The sequence below is a fragment of the Dunckerocampus dactyliophorus genome, chromosome 1 (assembly GCF_027744805.1).
Source record: "Dunckerocampus dactyliophorus isolate RoL2022-P2 chromosome 1, RoL_Ddac_1.1, whole genome shotgun sequence".
In the NCBI taxonomy this organism is placed as follows: domain Eukaryota; kingdom Metazoa; phylum Chordata; class Actinopteri; order Syngnathiformes; family Syngnathidae; genus Dunckerocampus; species Dunckerocampus dactyliophorus.
In genome coordinates, this window is record NC_072819.1 from 27,483,277 (window position 1) to 27,506,259 (window position 22,983).

At 40.1% G+C, this 22,983-nt stretch overlaps 1 protein-coding gene across 5 annotated transcripts in view; it reads right to left on the minus strand.

Moving 5' to 3' along the window:
• Nucleotides 1-20,048, minus strand: part of LOC129178015 (contactin-4-like) — a 139,353-nt gene extending 119,305 nt beyond the window's left edge. For all 5 annotated transcript variants that reach the window (XM_054769709.1, XM_054769718.1, XM_054769661.1 and 2 more), the window contains exon 1: nucleotides 19,757-20,048. The gene's annotated coding sequence lies outside the window, so the exon portion shown is untranslated. The remainder of the gene's footprint in view (nucleotides 1-19,756) is intronic.
• Nucleotides 20,049-22,983: the final 2,935 nt, after the last annotated feature.

Below are 22,983 nucleotides of genomic sequence, written 5' to 3' on the forward strand. Positions count from 1 at the left end.
ATAGAAGAGGGCACACTCTTGATTTGATTATTACTAAGGGTGTTGTTATTTCAAATGTGAATGTTGTGGATGTTGTTTTGTCTGATCACTTTTGTGTTTTCTTTGACCTGTCTGTTACTTCCCAAACCAACAGTTGGGTCTGCAGTTGTTCAGGGAAGACTCATTAATGACAGCACAGGGGTAAAGATTAGGGCAAGGATTAGGTTTGAAATCCCGTATTCTAACACTGATGATCTGTTGAGCTCCGATACAGTATATCAAGTATTGTAAACGTTTTGGATACCATTGCTCCTGTTAAGATTAGAATGGTTAAAAGTAGGCAAAAGGCACCATATCAAACCTGTAATTCCGGGGAAAAGTCTTAGAAAAGGTTGTATACCAACATCTTATTAACTTTCTCCTCTCAAACAATGTGTTTGACACTTTCCAATCAGGATTTAGGCCCCACCACAGCACTGAGACAGCTCTGATCAAGGTGACAAATTATGTCCATCTGAACACATATGCAGGGAGGAACAGCACCCCTGATCTGAACTCGAGCGGCGCTTTGTTATTGGACTTCTGTGCTTGTCACAGATTGTCGATAACAAACACTATGTTCAAGCATAAGGGTGTCCACATGTGCACTTGGCACCAGGACATTCTTGACTTTGTGGTCGTATCATCGAACTTGCGGCCATATGTTTTGGACACTCGGGAGCTGTTAACCAATCACCACCTGGTGGTAAATTGGCTCCGATGGTGGGGCAGGATGGCGGTCAGACCTGGCAGGCCCAAACGTATTGTGAGGGTCTGCTGGGAACGTCCCCTGTCAGAAGGAGTTTCAACTCCCACCTCCAGGAGAGCTTCGACCATGTTCCGAGGGAGGTGGCGGACATTGAGTCTGAATGAGTCATGTTCCGTTCCTCCATTGTCAAGGCAGCTGATCAGAGCTATGGCCGTAACGTGGTCGGTACCTGTCGTGGCGGTAATCCCAGAACCCGTTGGTGGACACCAGTGGTGAGGGACGCCGTCAAGCTGAAGAAGGAGTCCTATCGGGCCTTTTTGGCTCATTGGACTCCAGATGTAGCTGACAGGTATCGGCAGGCCAAGCGGTCTGCAGCTCTGGCAGTCACTGTGGCAAAAACTCGGAAATAGGATGACTTCGAGAGAAGCCATGGAGAATGACTTCCGGACAGCTTCGAAGAGATTCTGGATCACGATCCGGCATCTCAGGAGGGGGAAGCAGTGCACAGTCAACACCGTGTATGGTGGGGATGGTGCGCTGCTGACCTTGACTCAGCATGTTGGATCGGTGGCAAGAATACTTCGAAGACCTCCTCAATCCCACCAACATGTCTTCCTATGAGGAAGCAGATGCTGGGTACTCCATCTCTGGGGCTGAGGTTGCTGAGGTTGTCAAATAGCTCCTCGGTGGCATGGCCCCGGGGGTGGATGAGAGCCACCTGGAGTTCCTTAAGGCCCTGGATGCTGTGGCCATGTGTTGATTGACATGACTCTGCAGCAGTGCGTGGACATCGGGGACAGTACCTCTGGACTGGCAGACCGGGGTGGTGGTCCCCTTTTTTAAGAAGGGTGTGTTCCAACTATTGTGGAATCACACTCCTCAGCCTCCCTGGTAAGGTCTATTCAGGGGTTCTGGAGAGGAGGAGCCGCCGGATGGTTGAATCTTGGATTCAGGAGGAGCAGTGTGGTTTTCGTCCTTGTCGTGCCACTGTGGACCAGTTCTACACTCTTAGCAAGGTCCTTGAGGGTGCATGGCAGTTTGTCCAACCAGTCTACAGGTGTTTTGTGGACTTAGACCGTGTTACTCGAGGAATTCTGTGGGGAGCACTCCAGGAGTGTGGGGTACCGGACCAGCTAATTCAGGCTGTACGTTCCCTGTATGACCAGTGTCAGAGTTTGGTTCGCATTGCTGGCAACTCCGCTGCCCTTTGTCACCGATTCTGTTCATTATTTTTATGGGCGGAATTTCTAGGCACAGCCAGGACATTGAGAGGCTCCGGTTTGGTGGCTGCAGCATTGAGTCTCTGCTTTTTGCAGATGATGTGTTCCTGCTGGCTAAACGTCAACTTTCACTGGATTGGTTCGCAGCCGAGTGTGAAGCGGCCGGGATGAGAATCAGCACCTCCAAGTCCGAGTCCATGGTTCTCGCCCGGAAAAGGGTGGAGTGCCATCTCCGGGTCGGGGATGAGATCCTGCCCCAAGTGGAGGAGTTTAGATACCTCGCGGTCTTGTTCACGGTGAGGTTGCGTTTCAGTTTTATGCTGTCAAAATCTGGAACAGTCTTCCAGAAGATGTGCGACAATCCTCAACTTTGACAATGTTCAAATCCAGGGTGAAAACACTTCTATTCAACTGCGCATTTGACAACTGAAAGTTTTTTATCTGCACTCTTCATTCTTAATTTTTTCGTCTTTTGTGGAATGATTTATGGAATTTTATGTAATGATTTTAGAATGATTTTATGTTTTTTTTATTATTTCATAAAGTAATTTTATGAAGTGCACTTTGAATTACTTTGTGTATGAATTGTGCTCTATAAATAAACTTGCCTTGGCTTGCCTTGCCTATCTCATTCAGCCATAGTCAAAACACATTTTCAACACACATCGCACTTCACACTTTCGGTCTTCAAAATAGGAGCGGCACACATCCTGTCTAATAGTGGTTATAAAATAAGAGTGTCAAAAATAGCTTACATAAAGCTATTAAAGTTCTTGACGTTGCAATTCCAATGTTGCAATACTCTTGAGAAATTAAAGTTTATTCCTTTTGATATGATGTACTCGCATTATTATGCCATTTAGTTAATGAAAAAATGGTCGCAAAAAAAGTTGTCAATAAAATCAATTATCGACAATAATTTGTAGGACAATTATTGTCCAGCAAAATTTGTTATTGTGACAGGCCTAGTCGGAGAATTACAGAATCATTACAGAAATTGTGTACTGATGCGATGTCCCTAAATGTCCCACAAACATGTGCTATTTCCTCATCACCACGAGCTGCGTGCCATGTTTATGGGTGACTTGGTCAAGCTTGAGCAGGAGGACAAGGACATAGAGTGTGAACTTAACACGGTTACATCGCCATTGTATCTGCTGGAGAAGAACGCGCTTATAAAGAGACGAGTGTCTCACGGCTTTACTCACTGTAGCAGGCTTGCAGGTACAGTTTCTTGCCCAGTTACAGTGGTTTGAAAAAGTGTTTGCCACCTTCCTGATTTATTTTTTTTTTGCCCGTTTGTCACACTTAAATGTTTCATATGACGACACAACTGAACACAAAATGCAGTTTTTAAATTAAACTTTTTATTCTTAAGGAAGAAAAAAATCCAAAACTACATAGAATTGTATAAAAAAAACTGATTGCCTCACCACTACAACATAACTTAACTGAGATTAATTAAGATCTACCAGTCTGAAAAAGGTTACAACGCCATTTCTAAAGCTTTGGGACCCCACGGAACCACAGTGAGAGCCATTATGCACAAATGGCAAAAACATGTAACAGTGGGGAACCTTGCCAGGAGCAATAACTTACTTAATGCCAAATAGTTTGCTTGTGTGTGTATGTTATGCATGAAATGCAAATTAACTAACAAAAAAACAATACATGAGATTGGGCCCATGAGAATGAGATGAGACGAGATTTTAACATTAATTTAAAGAAAACTACAATGAAAAAATATGACTGAACAAACTTTTGATTTAACCTGATCACAATGCAGCTGATTTTTTAAATATTTAATGTCCCACAAATTGAAGTTAAATGATTTTATTGTCTACATATTTTGAGACCAAATACATTTCAAATACAAATATACTGTATTGCACAATATAGTTTGTAACATGTGATGCTTTACACATTTTTTTTTTCAATTAAAGCTATAGATCGCGGTGAGATTGCGTCATCAATATGCATTATCATAGGGCGAGAGAATTAAAATCTGTCGTAGGCAAAGTTTATATTGTTTATACAACATATTGTTTCTATCGCACATTACTAATTGCCATTATTGTTCACATTAGTAATTTACAGTATGAATGGCGTATCTATATCATGAGACCTCATGATGAAATATTGCAATATTGATATTTTGTCCCACCGCTAAATGACCAGAGACTGGAATTTAAATCTCTAGGATTTGACTTTGGAACCAGTTCTTCCATGTGGATGTAAAGACTTACAAAGACATACAAAGACAAAAGCCCTCCTACAAGTATGAGCATTGTGAGAGTGCTACCTCTTTTCATCAGCTGCTTATATCCAGCAGCTGCTGAATCTAACAAACTGGCAAATTGTAGTTCAGTCAGATAGTGATGGCAGCTGTTTCGACCCTCTCCACTACAACCAATCACTCTGCTGCTATCAATTTTTCAGGGCTCAAAAGTGTATTAATGGAAAAGGTGCTCGTGGTCCAGATGAAGATGAAATCCACGCTGAAATACGGCAGCATCGGACGTACACTCTGTCTAGCTGGCACCTTTAAGTACTGAATCATGAATGAGACCAGACGCCCACTCGGTGCAGGAACGAGACAAGACTAGTAAAAATGGCATAAGATGCTGCATCTTTTATCACCTGAGCGATTTGATCTGCGGACACCCACTTGATCACTGTTTTCCTCCATCTCACAGCTCTGAGTGCCTGAAGGTTATTTAAAATTCATTTTCTGCTCCAGCTACCAGCTGGTAGTAAACGTGAAATTTTTCCTTCCTGACCATACACACATGAATCAGAGCTACGGCGCTGGCAATAATGCTCTTCAGGAAAGGATGTGCACTGGCCACAACACGAACTACACCAATACAATCTAGTGAGCTCCAATATGTAAGTACTGGGTGAAGAAATGGACACTCCTTCAGGTGTCACCTTTTATACCGGGGGTGTCCAAACTGCGACCCGAGGCCATATGCGGCCCGCGTCTGTGATTTTATCGGCCCGCAGCACAGTCTAAAAATGTAATTTAACGAGGAAACTTAAAAAACAAAAATCTATGGGAAAATCTATGAAAAGTCAAAATATTAAGAAAAGAGTTGTAATCTAGCATGGAAAAAACCCATCATTTCACAAGAATAATGTAATAGTATGAGGAAAAATGTCATTTTAGTAGAATGTAGTTGAAATATTAAAGAATTTTTTTTTTTTTTTTACTTTAAAAAAACAATGAATAAAGTTGTAATTTTTGGAAACTTAGTTTGGGGGAAAATGTCCTTTCAGCACAGGTAAAAGTTTGTCTTTTCCAGTTGTGCTTGCTACGTCACACACAGTATAAACAAAACATTTCGGCCAGTGTTTCCTGATTCACCTATTAGAAGCAACTTGTTTTTTGTAAAAACGCTTGCAAAATCCCACCTTTCTTGTTATTTGGGGCATGTGTTCGTAAAGTCGCTTGCAAATTCCCAAGTTGACTTTTGTTTTGGGCTTGATTTCAGAGAGCTCGTTGCTGGTTTCTCTCACGAGACCTGGCAACTGTGTCTCAGTAGAAAATGTGCATGAGAAGGAATTCTACGAGCTACATTGTGCTGTGCTATCAACTATGTCTCTGTTGAAGTGATTATGCTAAACAATTACCTGCCAGACACAAATGTTCACTTTATGACAAGCGTCTTCACCTGGATGGCTAGCAATTTGCAAGAAGCAATACAAGTCACAGCAGTGAGATGGCCACTTTTTTACATCACAAAGTGTGACTGTTCTGCTTCCTCCCTCTATATGTACTGTACGTTATGTCTTTTTTATAGCCACTGAGATGAGACATACAGTGGTGCAAAAAAGTGTTGCCCTTTTCCGGATTTCGTATTTCTTTGCATGTTTGTCACACTTAAATATTTAAGATCATCAAACAACTTTAAATATTAGTCAGTGACAACACAACTAAACACAAATGCAGTGTTTACATAAAACTTTGTATTATTAAGGGAGAAAAAAAAACAAACCTACATGTCCCTGTGTGAAAATGTGATTGCTCTTCTGTTAAAACATAACTTAACTGTAATGGTAATGGTTTAATTTTATTTGAACAAACATACAAGTTACAATCGAATACATCACATAGATCAATTCACAATTCCACATGTCCAAAAGGAGTAGGAAGAAGCAAAGCTTATTTAATCCTACACCTTGTCCATTTCACATAAATTGCAATACATTTATTAACTTCCTGAATTCTGATGTAGTCTTTACCTGTTGATACATGGGAAAATTATGGATTTTGGAAATGGAAAGTGATAATTTAATGTAAAAATGTTGTAATATAATTGTCAGGGTTTTTCTTCAATCATAAGAAATAAGAATCACATAATTAGTATAACAGCAAATAAATAATAATCAGTTTAAATAGACATAACTGAACTTAGTCATACTAATAGGTGAGTACTGAAAATGAGCTCACAAGAATGGAGAGTAATGAGTATTGTAGTGATTAGACATAGCATTTTGTACACAGTGTTTTAAAGATCTTCTTCCTTGTATTTTGCAAACATCTGTTTGTATCGTTTCTTGAAATCGCTCATCTCGGTGCTTTGTTTGAGTTCCTTACTCAATCCGTTCCATAATTTGATTACACATACTGAAATGCTGTAGGATTTTAGCGTTGTTCTTGTGAGTAATTCATTCTTACTAATAAATTTGTCCAACCTGTTGTTAAATAGTTTTTCAATAATTTTGGAAAATTGTTTTAATAAGGAGACTGGTCGGTAGTTTATACATTTGTTTGTCTCCGTTTTTTTTAATTTGAACTACTTTAGCTTTTTTCATTTGGTTTGGAAATTTACCAGTCTGGAATGATAAGATAGTGATGTACGTCAACGGTTCTATCTTGTTAACTACCTTTTTTAGAATTTCCATTTCGATTCCGTTACAAACGGTTTATGTTTTTGCTTTACATTTGTTAACAATACCAATGATTTCCTTTTTTTCACATCAATAAGGAACATGGAATTAGAATTCCTGTCAATAGTTGCATTCCATTCCTCCTCTGACCAGAATTTTGGAATCTCTTTTTCCAGTTTTAGTAGTAGTTATTAAACTTCTACAATAACCCATTCATATCATCTTTATTGGTGTTTCCAAATATAAAATAATGAGGGTAGTGGTTTATCACACCTGAGTTCAAGTGGAAAAGGTTATAGAACCATTTCTAAAGCTTTGGGACTCCAGCAAACCACAGTGAGAGCCATTATCCACAAATGGCAAAAAACATGGAAGAGTGGTGAACCTTCCCAGGAGTGACTGGCCAGCCAAAAACAAACCCAAAAAACTGCAGGCCTCCCTTGCCTCAGTTAAGGTCAGTGTTCATGATTCCACCACAAGAAAGATTCTGGGCAAAAATGGCCTGCATAGCAGAGTTCCAACACAAAAACCACTGCTGAACACAAAGAACATTAAGGCTTGTCTTAATTTTGCCAGAAAACATCTTGATGATCCCCAAGACCTTTGGGAAAATACTCTGTGGTCTGACGAGACAAAAGGTCAACTTTTTCTAAGGTGTGTGTCCCATTACATCTGGCCTAAAAGTAACGCTGCGTTTCAGAAAAAGAACATCGTACCAACCGCTAAATATGGTGGTAGTAGTGTGATGGTCTGGGTCTGTTTGCTGCTTCAGGACCTGGAAGACCTGCTGTGATAAATGGAACCATGAATTGTGCTGTCTACCAAAAAATTCTGAAGGAGAATATCCGACCATCTGTTCGTGACCTCAAGCTGAAAGGAACTTGGGTTCTGCAGCAGGACAATGATCCAAAACACACCAGCAAGTCCACCTCTGAATGGCTGATGAAAAACAAAATGAAGACTTTGGAGGGCCTAGTCAAAGTCCTGACCTAAATCCTATTGAGATGCTGTGGCATGACCTTAAAAAGGCGGTTCACACTTGAAAACCCTCCAATGCGGCTGCTTACAAAAATTCTGCAAAGATGAGTGAGCCAAAATTCCTACACAGCGCTGTAAGACTCATTGCAAATGTTTGATTGCAATTGTTGCTGCAAAGAGTGGCTCAACCAGTTTAGGGGGGGTTTAGGGGCAATCACTTTTTCACACAGTACAATCTATGTGTGGATTTTTTATTTCTTATCAATAAAAAGTTTCACTTAAAAACTGCATTTTGTGTTAAGTAGTGTTGCCATGGACTAATATTGAAATTTTTTGATGATCTGAATCTTTTTAAGTGTGACAAACATGCAAAAAAATAACAAATCAGGAAGGTGGCAAACACTTTTTCACACTCACACACTGTCCATTTTTCTCCACAATCATGAGCGACCCGGCAGCAATTTAGATGGTATTTAAAGTCACATCAACGAGCGATACACAAATGCGATACACAAATGAAAGACCATTTAGCAGTATAGTGTGAGAACACTATAGAAAATTTATTCAGAAATACAAAATGTGATTTGTGGATATTAGCATTTTCTTAATGTTCTGGTAAAACAAACATATTAACTTTGTTTGGATTGAAATAAGCTATTAAAATAAATGTTTTTAAATGTTGTTTTTATTTACAAATTTACACTTAATCTATGTGATCGGTATCCCTAATAGGGATGCTCCGATCAGGGTTTTATGCTGCCGATACCGTTCATCCACGAGTGAAATCCAAATGTGCAAAATTCAAATTCTAGCAATTTTTCAACTGGTCTTTCTGGTCTGATTTTGATCAGGAGTGTGTGTATATATATATACAGACCCTTTTCAAAAAATTTGAATGTCATGGAAAAGTTGTTTAATTTCCATAATTCCATTCAAAAAGTTAAACTTTCATAGATTATAGATTCAGGGCCCACAATTTAAACGATTTCAAGTATTTATTTGTTTATCTTTACATAATTTGGGCTTCCAGCTCATTAAACGCACGAAAACAGGAATTCAAAAAATTAGAATACTGTGAAGAAATCAGCCCAAATTTTGCAGGGCATGAATGTTTTAAACTGAGTGTCGCACACTAATCATCTACTAAACTCAAATCACCTGCACAGGCTTCCCCAGGTGTCATTAAATTGCTTCAGTTTGGTTCAATTGTCTCAGTTGGGTTCAATATGGGGAAGACTGCAGACATGACAACTGGCCAGAAGACCATCATTGATACCCTCCATAGGATGGGTAAGCCACAAAAGTTCATAGCTAAGGAGGCTGGTTGTTCACAGAGTGCTGTGTCCAAGCATATCAATGGAAAGTCTAGAGGAAGGGCAAAATGTGGCAGGAGAAGATGCACCAGCAAAAGAGATGACCGTGGGCTTCAGCGGATTATCAAACAGGGAAGCTTCAAGAATCTGGCAGAGATCCAGAAAGAGTGGAATGAGGCGGGAGTCACAGCTTCAAAAACCATTTGGGAATCAAGGTCAAAGGGTTTGGAGGAAGACGGGTGAGGAGCAGAACCCAAGCTGCCTGAGGTCCAGTGTGAAATATCCACAGTCCGCCATGATTTGGGGTGCAATGTCCGGTGCAGGTGTTGGTAAACTCTGCTTTCTTAAATCCAAGGTCAGCGCAACAGTCTACCAGAATGTTTTAGAGGACTTCATGATTCCTTCTGCTGAGGAGATGCAGATTTCATCTTCCAGCAGGACCTGGCCCCTGCCCATACCGCCAGAAGCACCAAAACCTGGTTTGATGCCCATGCCATCACAGTGCTTGACTGGCCAGCCAACTCACCGGACCTAAACCCCATTGAGAATCTATGGGGTATTCTCAAGAGGAAAATGAGGGGCACCAGACCCAACAACAAAGAAGAGCTGACAGCAAGCATCAAGGAAATCTGGGCTTCCATAACTCCCAGGCAATGCCACAGGCTGATTGCTTCAATGCCACGTCGCATCGAGGCAGTGATTAAGGCAAAGGGATTCGCAACCAAGTATTGAAGATTGACATATCGTTTTGAAAGTACCATATTTTGATTGATTTGATGTGATCCTAATTTCTTTTTTTTTTCCTGCAAAAACTGAGAAGTAAATGGTGATTTCTTCACAGTACTCTAATTGTTTTAATTCCTGTTTTCGTGGATTTTATGAGCTGGAAGCCCAAATTACGTAAAAATAAACAAATCGTTTAAATTGTGGGCCCTGAATCTATAATCTAAGAAAGTTTAACTTCTTGAATGGAATTATGGAAATTAAACAACTTTTCCATGACATTCTAATTTTTTGGAAAGGGTCTGTGTGTGTGTGTATGTATATATAATTTGATTAAATGGATTAATGTTATATATGTGTGTGTGTGTGTGTATACGCACAGCTTGTAACTTTATTTTATACACAGCTCAGAACTAGTGTATACATTGTACACTAATTGTACACTAATGTACTAATTGTACACTAAATCTTCGAGTAAAAATTCCTCCCGGAGAACTTGCTATTTTTTTTAATAACATCTTGGTATTTTAACAAATACTGTATATACTTGCAGAACAAGAGCCTGCTCAGTTTTGACTGGCACTGCCAGAGTGGCATCATTATCTTTGCAAAGGCAGAATTTTTGTTATAACTCTTGTACTGAATATCATTAGATTCTGCTGGGACACCTAATGACGAGGGCATTGAGCAAATATGCTCAAAACTTGTTTGAACCAAAGCTTTTACGCGCCAACTATTTCTGCTGTTCACAAATGGCTCACCGTACAACACAATTGAGGAAGTGCCAACATTGCCAGTTGCCAAGACTCATCCTCAAAGAACAGAGCAAAACAAAGAGACTAATAGTGTTTTGATGTAAGCACACAAGCTGCGGCAGTGACACATCACATGCCAGCTTCCTCATTCCTCCAGACAGAACACTCTGAACGAGTGTCCCAATCCCCCCCCATGTTGAGCACCATAGCATATGTTGAAAGGTTCTTCCTGCTTGAGTCTTCATGCCCAGATTTGAACAAAATCAGCCGTGGAAGAATATGAACTAGGAAAATTCATGTAAACAGCAAAATAATTCTGTTAGGATATCCTCTATTTAAGCATGAAAATATTAAGCCACTAGTAAGCTTGTACAATGTCTTTGTAAATACACTCCCAATAAATAGTTATAAAGCTCTTATTTTATTTGAAAAAACCTTCATGGTGCTGCAATGTACTGCTCTTTCAAGTTAATGTACTGCATATGTTTTGTTTTACGTACTCCTGGTCTGTCCATTGGATTCATTGAAGTTTAAAGTAGTCATGACACCAAAACACATGTTAATATTGTCATTTTCGTTGTGAAAAATAACACTGATAGGCATATTTCCTGGGTTAGACATGTGCTCGGACTCGGGCGTGCGACAACCACGCCACGCCACGCCACGCCACGACACGCCGCGCACACGCACGCCGCCGTCCTGGCCTGCGCCGGCCTCCGGGGGCCAGGGCGCGTGGCCGTCGGCCCGCCGGGACGCCCGCCCGCGCCGCCCGCCCGCGCCGCCCGCGCCGGACCGGGGGAGCCGGAGCCCCTCCGCCGTAACGCGTGCGTGCGGGCGGGACGGAGCCCGCCGTGCCTCCGGACCGTCGCGCGCCTGGGCCGCCGTGTTGTTGCTTAATTTCTTGGTATATATGTTTATGTGTTTATGTTTCTTATGTTCTTATTCTTTCATTTGTTTTATTTCTTTTCTTGGGAGAATGAACAGAATAAGTTTTTCATTGCATGGTATAACTGCTGTTTTACTATGCACATGACAATAAAACTCTCTTGTAAAGAACGTTGAAATATTTACAATTTTTTACAATTTTCGTCACTTCTTCCGGGACTGGAGAAGGAGGATTAAGTGACGTTTACACCAGAAGTTCTCCAATGCTGCCACATTGTTATGGTCCAGTTCAGGATGAATTTCTGTTGTTTGTTATACATTTTTTTTACATTATGGCCGCTTGTTGTGTTGAAAGCATTTGCTGGAAAACTCGAGGAGACTGAGTAAGCTCATTAACATTTCTATGACACCATTCGCCTCGTCAGATGTGTCAGCAAACTTAGTGGGATACATGTTTGTATACTGCCCTGCAGATAGAAATAAAAAGTTAAAAACAAACAAGACGTTAGACCATGGAAAAGAGTGGCAAGGTGGCAGTAAGTCAATCCACATTTCTTCTACTAATATTCTCAATAGTGCCCAGCGTAGTGCTGGTGGCTAATGCAGTGTTGATTCGTGACTGGCTTGGTTATAACGCTATAGCTCGGCACCTGATGTGCAACAATAAATCCAAAGGGTCGTCTTTGATTGCAGCGTCACTACAAGTCTTAGAATAATAATATGGGTTTTCATGCCAAATTGCTTGCTAAACAACAATCGCTGTCACTAGTCTTCAGCTCCGCGCAGTGTGCATAGCTGATAGCTGTCGGTGGCTATCACTTCCAGTAAAACGTATCATGGTTGCCAGTGTCACTCGTAACTGTTCTCCATGTGAAAGGCTAGCAAAACATTGACTGTTGTCATGCCAGGGCTAAATAAGCATTGATCGCTCCTCACTGGTCTTTTATTTTGCAGTGTGCATACAGCTGTCACAGTCACTTACTGAAATAAAACAATAAAAACACACTTGTAGCCATTGTTTGTGTGTGTTACATTATAGTCATCACAACACAATATCAGTGCATGTTATTATTGTGCTATTGTTGTGAATATGTCACTTTCTTGGCTTTACTGGGAGTTCATGGCTACGTGCGTTTGAATCTGGTTCCTGGAACGTGTTTTGGTCATGACGTCACAGCCAAGATGGCGTCAGTTCAGGCGTGTCAAAATCATGTCAAAATCACAACTTCATTTCACTCATATTTCATAGTTGTTTATCTATTACAGCAGTATGACAAAAAAGTACTTATTAATTTTTTTCAAACCTTTTTGGTGTCATGAGCCCTTTAAGAGCCTCTTTAAGTTAAATTCATATAGACATTCATTTAAATATGTTTGCATAATGGTAACAGATGTCATTGTAATGGAGAATAACCTATTGTTGTAAAGAAAAGAGAAATTCAACTGCCCCTCCTAATAAAAACATGTCTTCTGAATGTATTTTGAGAGTGGTTGTAACTGTAGTATAGCTATAGTCACAGGGAAATGTGATGTTCTTGTTAGTGAGCTGAGCGCTGACTGCCATCATTCAGTCTTGAAGGCACGGTATGATTTTTTTTTGACAGTTCAAAGTTCAGTTTGAAATGGTGCAGGGGAAAAATGGAACAAGAGGGAGCAACCACAGAGAGCTGTTAGATGAAAAGCTGCAGGAGACAGCCTGCAACTTCAATGTCTCAGCGAGAAAAGCAGCTCCACTGAGTCCATGCCGCACATAGCATCAAATTAGATATCATTTTCTCACAAAATAAAAGAAAGGGGGCCAATCACTGCACTGTTCCTACTTAAATGTCCATCCACATGTGTTGAAGTTTAAGAAAATATGTTTGGCCTTTTCACAATGAACCGACGACAATGTTGTATTTCAAGTTTTAATGCAGGGAATCATGGCCGTCACATCACAATATATTGTAATCAATCTACAACCAATGAACTGGTTTTACTCCCCACAGGGCCACACGGTGGCCTAGTGATTAGCATGTTGGCCACACAGTCAGGAGATCAGGAAGACCTGGGTTTGAATGTCCCAAATCATCTCTGTGTGGCGTTTGCATGTTCTCCCCGTGCGTGGGTTTTCCTCCCACATTCCATGTTAGGTTAATTGGCGACTCTAAATTGTCCATAGGTATGAATGTGAATGTGAATGGATTGTCCAGGGTGTACCCCGCCTCTCGCCTGAAATCAGCTGTGATAGGCTGCAGCATACCCCGGCGACCCTAATGAGGATAAGTGGCATAGAAAATAGATGCTCCCACTTGGCTGCACCAGACTACACCCTCCATCATCTATTCCATATATTATATTGCCACAAGAATTGTTTGTTTTATTTGACAAGACAGTGTGGACAAGTTACAACAAAGTAAAACAGAGTGCCCCTGCCCCCATCGGCACCGCGTCTCATTCATGTACTGTCTGCGCATAACACCTAGTCGTAAGTGGGCGCTAATTCCCCACTTAGATTGCTAATTCCCCACTTAGATCGATATGCTACACCACTGATTGACAAGATAAAAACACTTCACTGCACAATTTTTTTTTCTGGCAAGGGTACACAGAGCTTTTTTATCAATGCCGTCCAGTGCACTTGTATATAAAGCACATGCCAGAAACCGCCACCGTCACATTAGCTACCAAGTAATGTTAGCTTATTTTATCACATCCATTGCATAATATGGGAAACATGAATTTATGACACAGCTCCGTACATTTATCTTTGGCCCGTTTGTCCTCTTCTTCTTTCCTCATTTTTATAAATTGCAGGATTTCCCCTAGGATTTTTTCAAGCGGTGGTGGTGGGCTGCATGGGAGGGCGGACTGCCGCCGCTGTGTCGTGCTGCTGCGCCAGCAATTTTTTTTTAGTACAAATAGCATTTTTTAATTTATTTAACTTTTTTCAACAAGTAGCAGAACATGAACCGAGAACATTACAAAACTATTCCATGGCAAAGTTGCTGAGAGCACTGCCAACATTTAAATTACACTTTATTTACAAAGCACATCTCCCTCAGTGTGCTCGTCTAAAACGAGTACCTGGCTCAGCCCTAACTGCCAGCATACGAGCTACCTGTCTAAAGCTGTACACACGACGTGTTTGTGTTGCACAACTTTGAGACACTACTAGTGTTTTGAAGACGAGCCATAAGTATTATAATTACAACAAGACAGTAAGGTTGTTAAGTGACACTTTAAGAAGTAAGTCGTGATGATGATCGTAGCTTGCCCGTGGCACAAAAACAAGAGGCTAGATGCCGCCAGTCAGGCATGGAAACAAAAATGCCTGAAAGTGGAGTGATATTGAAACGTGAGCGTTCACACACGCTGGCGTAGATAGGCTGAGCTTGTGACAAGCTGTCATCAATAGACTGCACATTTTAGGGGTATTGTTCATTCTCCCAATAATAAGAAACAAAGTGAAAGTCAACACAAGATGTGTCGCGTGGCTCACGTATCTGGTCACACATGCAGAAGTGCAAGGCAGACAGGCGACTACAGTGCATGCTTATCAAAATAAAGTGAAGTGAAACTTTTCAATCATATTTTAAATTGTTTTCAAACTAACTGTGGTCAATTTGTGCGTAAATAATAAGCCAAATATGTATCTATATAACATATATATCCATTCATATAATATATTAATTAAAATTGTTTTCAAGTTTCAAAACATGTCGTGGAAACCCTGAATTGTGCACCCAATGACTTTGACTTTCCATGATGTTCCGTTGACACTTAGTTACCTTCCGCCACCGTCAACACATCAAGTGTCAAGACTAAGCCAACTCATATAGACTCACAAGTCACTCTTTTTTGTTATTTAACATTTTTGTTGTGAAATAACATATGTTTGAAAATTGTGGCCTTCGAGATATTCAATATTATACATTAAGTATTAATTTTTTTTTTTTTATTGGACCCATCATCCACAATTCTAATGTGAGATAAGAATGCAGGTCTTTCCAATTTCTGTGCATTCTCGATAGTGGAAAAACTGCTAGCATGAGGCAATTAATAATGATCATAATGGGATTCACCTATTTTGCCTAAAAAGCCCTCTAAAAAAACTTCCAAAAACCACCAACAACGCTCTATTTACATGCCGTGACCTGCATATTAACCAAGCTATAGCGAGGCATTGGAGACATTATAGGCGCTAACACCGGAGAATTACTTTTCTGGCATCGTGACACGGCTAGATTGACTGTGTATATGGCTATGATATCAACACTATGTGCTCCATGTGTCAAAATCAATATCATGGTGACTTGTTTGACTTATCAGGATTGTGGATGATGGGGATTTTTTTTTTTTAAGTGCTGATTTTCTTTAAGCAATTTGTGTTGTAATTTACTTGTTTACCTTCCAAATAACGTGAGGGCTGAAGCCCAGCAGTGAAATCACTTCTCTCACTACTCGGTTTGGTTTTATCCACTTTATGTGAGCAATATGGGTGGCACTTGTATCTTGTAGAGGTGCCCATCTGACGCATATGTCCTGAGGAGCAAATAAGCACTGAGCACAAATAAATACAGTGAAACCTCAGTTGGCGTAAATGTCCGCAAAAATGTAGCCTCTGTTTGCGTATCTCGGTTCTATCGGTACTATCTCGGTTCTCTTACAATATGGTGCGTGTAACAAACTGTTGTAGTTCACCCTCTTGCACGTTTAATGTACAGTAATGTACAGCGTTGTGTGCAAAACACATGAGCAATAAAGTATGGATGCTCCAACCAGGGTTTTTAGCTGCAGATAGCGTTCGGAAAGTTACCACTGTAGGGACATTTTAACCCATGCGCACGCACGCACACACAAGCAGGCAAAGACGTGCACACACAACACACGCGCGCAACACACACGCATGCACGTGCACACACAACATGTACGCACACGCATGCACACAAATAGTTGAGTTCCAAATGTGAAAATTGCAAACAGTTCATGGTGCTATATTTGTAAATAAATTCTTATTTTGATGTAAAAAAAATATATATATTTTTTGTGTTCTTTATCTTGTGGTATAGTTGTTTAGATATTTGAAAACCAAAAAACATTTGTGTCAAAGTGAAAGTTATGCTTGAAATGTGTTTTTTCACAAAAAGCTGTTCTCCCTTTTCTGGGAAGGAAGTGATATTTTCCTGAAACTTATCTATGTTCTACTGATGATTACTAAAGAACAGAAAAAGGTAGGAACAAACTTTTTTTTCTGAACAAAGATGAGTCAAATTTTTCTTGTGGTAGGCTCCATGTTTATATAGCCATAGAACACTCTTATACTCTGTGTGCCTTGAAAGATCAATCAAAAATGTCTAAAATGGCCTGTACTGGAGGGGATGTCTTTTGAAAAATGGCTGGGGTTTAATGAGTTAATTACATATTTTTCAATTTATTTATGATAAGTGCTATCGGCCAGGGGTGCCATTTAAAGGGAAAATTTCAGGACAATTCCAAGGTCCCTTGACTGCCAGAGGGCCCAAAAAAACAGGTAATTACTAATCAAATTCGTAATTAATTAATAAGGAGATGGATGCGTGAGCTGCCGTTTGACTCATGATCACACCGTGAGCCTTGAAAACTCACCATACTCAGTCACCCCCGCAAGATAGTTTTCATGGCATATGTTGGCAGTTAAGTTCCACACGGCAGACATAATTATTTTGTTTTGGCACGCCTGCGCAGTGTGAAGGAAAGTGGGAGGACAATGCTGCCCAAGACGTGAGTTAGGGCAAGACACTACACTGCACAAAGGATCACTGCGAACTGCAGTAGTGCTAGCCACAAGTGATCGGCTTTTGTGATGGCCGTCGAAAGACATATGGCGATCACGTGATTTTTTTATGGAAATCGACCGATACTGATTGGTGGCCGATCAATCGGAGCATCCCTACAATAAAAATAAAGTCAATGTAAACCCTCACAAGCCATGCAGCTGTGTCCATTGTGTTACTGTATGGGCCAAATAACAAGCGCTAAATTGCGTGAGCAAACAAAAAAATGTGGAGCGTGTTTTGCGTGTGATCTGCTATGCTTTGCATCTGTTTGCAAACATATGCAAAAGTGTTAGTAGACCATCCCTTTTTTGATGAGGATTTTGCGTGTGGTACAGGCTGTCACCATGAAGAGTTTGGAAGAGCAGAGTGACCGTAAACAAAAAATTGGGCTGGAAGCCATGAAGTTAGAGGTCTTCGTGTAAGACACAAATAAACACACCGGTGAACTCCAACAAAGATGTCATATCATCATAATAATCACGTATTGAGGTGCTTAGTCATTTAATTATCGTTTTACACTGCGTGTCATGTAAATATACGTGTTTTATGCTGCAACATATTTACAATTTATTTGACTATGATATTCATGTGAACGTGTCCAAAATGTACTTGTATAGCGTTATCTACTTAACATAGGTGCGTATCCAGGTGAGATCCACACTAAAATCCACTCTATTGTGCTAATTAAGGGACAGGACAGTGGTGCATGGCTTGTTTACACAGCACTGCGTGCCATGGTGCACTGGAATGATCCAGATGTAAGAAAAAGCAGTGTTGCGAGGAGTTTTCCCATAGGAGATATGGTATAGCTCCTTTTCGAGACTGGCTCCAAATAAACCCTTCACCATCTGCATAGTGAAAAGCAACAGAATTGCATGCACTAACCCTCCAATGCAGTACACACAAGGGTACACAGCGACGACTCGCTCTTCCCTACAAAACCCTCTTTGTATAGCATGATGTGCACTTTCGCAAAAATGTGATTAGCCAATTCAATCCAATCAACTTTATTTAATCCACTTTTACAAAGTTCTGCACAAACTAGTAAAACAATAAATAATAAAAAGTAAAAGTACAAATTAATAGTACAAGTTGGCTGGCTTGTAGAGCATTATTTGTATGTATATTACTCGCTCATAGGATGTACAGCCATGTCTTCTCCTCTGATTTCGGATCAATATTTGAAATAAAAATTACTGTTGTAACACATTGATTAGTTCCAGCTGCAATAACACTCCCCTTCTGTCTTAAATTACTATCGTTTGCTGGCGACCATGGAAACTGACAAGCTACCTGTAAATAGTCAATGAGAGCTGTTGCTAAAAAAAAACACTGCAAAAATGGGTCAGAAAACCAGTCAGTATGATTGTCAAAATTGTTGCCCCACACACTCCGAGTATAGGTTTCTACTGATGGTCGGACAGCTTAAATCACAACCAAGTCCAAATGATGGCTGTTGCACAGTTCTTTTTCACCAGCTCCTCCTAATCGCTTTCATTGACAATGTGTTACAGCATGCTCTCAATTTTGCTGTCCTGGCTAGAGTGCATCATCAACATGCATCAATCCAACAGAGAACAATTAAAATCTGCACTGAAGGCAAAAAAAGTATATATATATATACTTTATATATATCATTGTATATGATGAATTATATACTATATATATATATATATATATATATATATATATATATATATATATATATATATATATATATATATATATACATATACATATATATATATATATATATATATATACACAGTGTCATCATCACAAGTGTGTCCGTAAGCACTGTTCCCCAAGGAGATGAGGAGTAGCTCTAAAATGAAGTAGAAGGAATAACGTGCATGTCAAAAAGTGAATGAATTTAAACATCTGTATACATCAACTAGAAATCCCAAGACAGAGAACGTTGCCAGAGGGAACTTATTTGTCTCAGTGATCTAATTCAAAGCTAATGAAGCTCATGAAGAGTCTTCATGAGAATAACTTTGTGGACAATAACTGCAATAACTGCAATCAACCTCCGTGCAATTAAATAAGGGGGGGAGAGGGCGATGATCATCCCTGACTCACTTCAATCCCCACCTGATTACTGGCAACAAATGAGTTCTGCCAGCTTCTGCCAGGGAATTTGTGACCTTTCACACAAAAGATGCATTGGATAAGATAGGAGATACAATAAACCTGCTGCAACAAATCACTAAAACAGATTAAAAACGATGATTGTAGTTCCGGTTTCTGATGGCCCCTACTTGCAAAGATAATAAACAAATTGAAGATGTGCTTTGAATGTGCTGTAAAACATCCAAAGTTTTGGCTTATATGCAATCATGTCAATAACTGCAAATTGTTGGTGTGCCGAAGTGAAAGTTTGGAATGCAGCTTTAGCTTTAAATGTGGTCAAGAATCATGAACTAATTAAGTTTAATTCAACAAAGTAGTAAAACCGATTTACCCTAATACGTCCACCGTGGGGTTTGTTGACAATTATCCCTCTTCGGATATCCATGTTACGCAGCTCATCTCCTCTCAGCCTCCGAGTGGATGCAAGCTTGAAAAAAACAGAACTCTTCTCTCGCAAAGACGATGTTGCTTTTCTTTATCCTCAACAATGACAATGATCAATCTTCTCCCCGCTTTCCTCACTCAAACCTGCGGGCTCTGGGAACCACCGGGAGGACACGTCCGAACCGACAGAGCCCAGCGGCGACGGTGATGCGTGCCTCTCTAGTGAGTGTGTGTGCTTGTTTGGGGTTCAGACACCAGAAGCGCTCGAGAGCTGTCTGACGTCGGCGGGAGGACTGTCACTTCCTGTGCGCACGCGAGACATCAAACCAGGAAGTGGATATTTATTTATTAACTCAACTCGTGAATGAGCTGATGTGTTTTTTGTACTCATTATATGACAGTTAATTCAAATTTCACACCATTTAAGAAATTACTCCATAACTGGACACAGTTGACAGTAACATTAGCCAAGTGAACAACGATACCTCAAAACTTCAACACATGGCTTTGGATTTGCTTGATTTCAAATTAATATGCCCTGTAATATCTATACATATATATATATATATATATATATATATATATATATATATATATATATATATATATATATATATATATAACTAACACATAACACAATTACGAACACTGTCCAGCCGATTGTGGCAACACGAGGGTTATGAGGAGGTCAATTTTAACAAAAGGAAACCGACAACGCCACCTTGGGAATTACACCCTAGGAAATAATTGCCCAATATAAATAAAAATCATTCTAGGTTCGTAGCACCATTGAGGCAGAAGACGTTTTTTTCAAGCCTACAAAGTTATTTTTATTATAATTTGTTAAAAATACATTAAAAGTTACCATTGGGGTAAAGATTGTGATAAAATATAAAATTCAAACTCAAAAACACTGCAAACCCACAGCAAACGCAAGAAAAAGTAAAAAAAAGTAATAAATACAATAAATAAACCAAAAGCGCGACAGTGTGCGCGCACACGTAGTCGTATGGAAACTGGTGCACAAAGGGCCAAACCATTTAAAGGGGACACCCGTCAACAAGATAAAATTTGAACCCAAAGCCAAGCAGCAGTCGTCGTCCGTAAGATTTCCGTGCCGCGAATGGGGAGCTCAGGCATTATACACCAGTGGTGAAACTGTCAAGCACCGGAAAAACGAGACAGCCTGAAGCCAACAACTCGTTCCGCAATTACACAACAGGAACTCCTTAATTTCCTGGGGAACCGGCTTGCACGAGGCAACCAGAAAGGGGGCATACCTGTCACTGCGCAATATGTACCCAGAACGCAATCGGTCCCACGCATGCGCAAGGACTACGTCACTTCCACTTTTGGCTAATTTTTACGACAGCGCTTCTGCAACGTCACGTGCTGTGGTAGTTTTTATTTTTTAAACTGATGAACATAAATGGTCAATAACCATACTTTATACACTCCTGATCAAAATCTTAAGACCAGTTGAAAAATAGCTAGAATTAGCATTTTTCACATTTAGATCTTAATGAGGTTTTAAATAGAGCTACAATATGCAAAAGCAAGAAGGGGGAGTGAGACAAAAAGCACTTTGAAAAAGTAATTTATTGAAAACAACAGTTAAACTGAAATAGGCTGTTTATCAGCTGATCAAAAGTTTAAGACTATCGCTCAAAAAATAACAAAAAACTCTCCAAACCAGAACAAAAAATGTTCTCAGTAGGACTCAGTAATGAGTAGCTTCACGAAGGGCATCAACTGCCTGGAACTGATTGCCATTTTTATAAACGTCCCTTGCCATCCATCCCCAAATGTTCTCTATGGGATTTAAATGAGGGAAACATGCAGGATGGTCCAAAAGAGGGATGTTATTCTCCCTGAAGAAGTCCTTGGTCAAGCGAGCATTGTGAACTGCAGCGTTGTCCTGTTGACAAACCCAGCTGTTACCACACAGACAAGGGCCCTCAGTCATGAGGGATTCCCACTGCAACATCTGCATGTGCGCACCCACCGTTTGACAACCCTGCACCACCTGAAGTTCCAGTGTTCCACTGAATGAAAAAGCACCCTAGACCATGATGGACCCCCCGTCCCTGTGCCGGGTAGAAACGGCTAAACGGGCAGTTTTGTGGCGTTGAAGGAGACCAGTTCTTTGAATTTGTTTTTTGTTTTTTAAACCCTTTTCCAGCAGATGCCGTCTTATGGTTATTGCACTGCAGTCGGCACCAGTAAGGGCCCTAATGTCCATCAAGACGACCTGCGTCTTGATGGACAGCCAATTGGATCCTCTGGCTCAGCGCAGGTGTGATTTTTTTGGGTCTATCACTTGACTTTTTTGTTCCATAATGCTCAGGATCTTTTAAAAACTTAGAATGACTGTCTTACTGCTCCCAACCTCAGCAGCAATGGCACGCTGCGAGAGGCTTTGCTTATGCAGCTCCACAATCCGACCACGTTCAAAAAGAGAAAGCTTCTTAGCTTTAGCCATCAGGAGGGCATGACAGTGTGAATGCCTGACAGAAAATGAAAATTTCGAGCTATAATGTTGAGCAGGTTATAAAAGCCTTTTGGCTTTTTGTGGTCTTAAACTTTTGATCAGCTGATAAACAGTTAAATTTAAGGTAAAGTTCAGTTTAACTGTTTTCAATAAATTACTTTTTCCAAATGCTTTTTGTCTCACTCCCCAGTCTTGCTTTTGCATATTGGAGCTCTACTTAAAATGTCATTACGATCCAAATGTTCAAAATGCAAATTCTAGCAATTTTTTAACTGGTCTTAAGATTTTGATTAGGAGTGTATATGTATTATGTTGGGAGGTTATTTTATAAGTGACTCTTGTTAAAATACTTCATTGGCATGCCGATGTTTCTATCGTCTTATGACGTCCACTAAGACTGAGCTATGTAAAACTTACGCAATGCACGTAGCGCAGACGTAAACGTTATATCCGGTTACGTGTAACATACATCAGAGTTTTTTTTCTAAACGGGGAAATACCATCCATCCAAACATATCTTCCTAGCAAATGCTTTTGTGTGTATTTCTTTTAGTGGTGAAAAAAAAAGTATTAAAAAAAGTAATAAAATAATTTATGGAACAAAGAAAAAAAGCTTATAAATTGTCCACTTGCACCATGGATCTGATATAAGAAAAAAAAAAGATTGATTATGTTGTTATTTC